Raw genomic sequence first — 2036 nt, 5'->3', positions numbered from 1 at the left:
CCCCAGATATGCAGATGACACCACCCTTAGGGCAGAAAGTGAAGAGGAACTCAAAAGCCTCTTGATGAAAGTGAAAGTGGAGGGTGAAAAAGTTGGCTTAAAGCTCAACATTCAGAAAACAAAGATCATGGCATCTGGTCCCATCACTTCATGGGAAATAGATGGGGAAACAGTGGAAATAGTGTCAGACTTTATTTTTCTGGGCTCCACAATCACTGCAGATGGTGACTGCAGCCATGAAATTAAAAGACGCTTACTCCTTGGAAGAAAAGTTATGACCAACCTAGATAGCATATTCAAAAGCAGAGACATTACTTTGCCAACAAAGGTCCGTCTAGTTAAGGCTATGGTTTTCCAAGTGGTCATGTATGGATGTGAGGGTTGGACTGTGAAGAAGGCTGAGTGCCGAAGAATTGATGCTTTTGAACTGTGGTGTTGGAGAAGACTCTTAAGAGTCCCTTGGACTGCAAGGAGATCCAACCAGTCCATTCTAAAGGAGATCAGCCCTGGGTGTGCTTTGGAAGGAATGATGCTAAAGCTGAAACTCCAGTACTTTGGCCACCTCATGCGAAGAGTTGACTCATTGGAAAAGACTCTGATGCTGGGAGGGATTGGGGGCAGGAGGAGAAGAGAGGATGAGATGGCTGGATGGCATCACTGACTCGATGGACGTGAGTCTGGGTGACTCTGGGAGTTTGTGATGGACAGGGAGGCCTGGCGTGCTGCGATTCATGGGGTGGCAAAGAGTTGGACATGACTGAGTGACTGAACTGAACTGAATGTTCAGAGCGGCAATTGTGGCTTGTTAGTGCCTAGCTGTCACACTGTTACCAGTTTTTCACAAAGAGCAACCCCCTTTCCCTGCTCCCTGGCACCTCCATCTCCTTGAAAACTACACTTCCCTTTGTAGCAAGCACCATGTGGATTTTCAAGCCTAACTCAGGGCTTTGCGTTTTCCCAAGTGGATTCCAACCTGCTGACCTTGGCCTATCCCTCGGCTTCATTAGACCCTCCATGGAGAAGGCAATGGCACCCCACTCCAGTACTCTTGCCTGGAAAATCCCATGGACGGAGGAGCCTGGTAGGCTGCAGTCCATGGGGTTGCTAAGAGTCGGGCATGACAGAGCGACCTCACTTTCACTTTTCACTTTCATGCATTGGAGAAAGAAATGCAACCCACTCCAGTGTTCTTGCCTGGAGAATCCTAGGGACGGGGGAGCCTGGTGGGCTGCCGTCTATGGGGTCGCACAGAGTCGGACACAACTGAAGCAACTTAGCAGCAGCAGGCCGCATATTCAGTTTATATGAATATGTTGGAAGCAATTCCTTCCAACTTCATGTCACCTGTCAGTTTAACACGCCTAAGGCCATTTCAGCCAGTAAAAGTGTTGACCGTAGAATGCCTCCAGACTCTCCCTTTGCGCTCCACCACAGTTCATTTACCAGCAGGATTTGAGTTTGGAGTTTTCCAGGTAAATGTATTTAGCTGTCTCTGGTTCCCACGTTTTCTTCTTAAGAGTAAGGATATTATGACAGACTGGGCGAACAGCCTGAGTGCGTTTACGAATCTGGTATCCTCTCCAAGGACACACTCACCGAGGTCCCCGCAGGTGGGGGGTACTGATAAACACAGATGATTCCAGAAGCAGTCATGGTGTGGAGGGCAGGTGTGTCCAAACAGAACAGAAACGTGCTGGGGGTGATGGGCACGCCAAGCACCACAGGAGAGAACTGGGCTGGAAATGGTTTCTTTGGGGCCGAAAGGAGCACAAAGTAAACCAAGGAAGATGCAGCCTTTGGCCAGGAAGGGAGACAGTGTTCAGCCTGGCATTCTTCCTTTTCTTTGAGATGCTGTATGACTCATCAAGGCCTCTTTCTACCACTTGGTGATACGACTGGCTGGCCGGTTTCTGGGGAGCCCAGTATTTTGAAATCTTACCATCCAGGGCCGTAAATGCTCTGCTGAGATTATTTCTTATTCAGGACTCATCTATGGGGCAGGAAAGTCTCGTATTTAAAATGTTTTTTAAACCATC

The sequence above is a fragment of the Bison bison genome, unplaced genomic scaffold (assembly GCF_000754665.1).
Source record: "Bison bison bison isolate TAMUID 2011002044 unplaced genomic scaffold, Bison_UMD1.0 scf7180017864299, whole genome shotgun sequence".
In the NCBI taxonomy this organism is placed as follows: domain Eukaryota; kingdom Metazoa; phylum Chordata; class Mammalia; order Artiodactyla; family Bovidae; genus Bison; species Bison bison.
The sequence above is the reverse complement of the archived record's forward strand: the minus strand, read 5'-3'. Positions refer to the sequence as shown.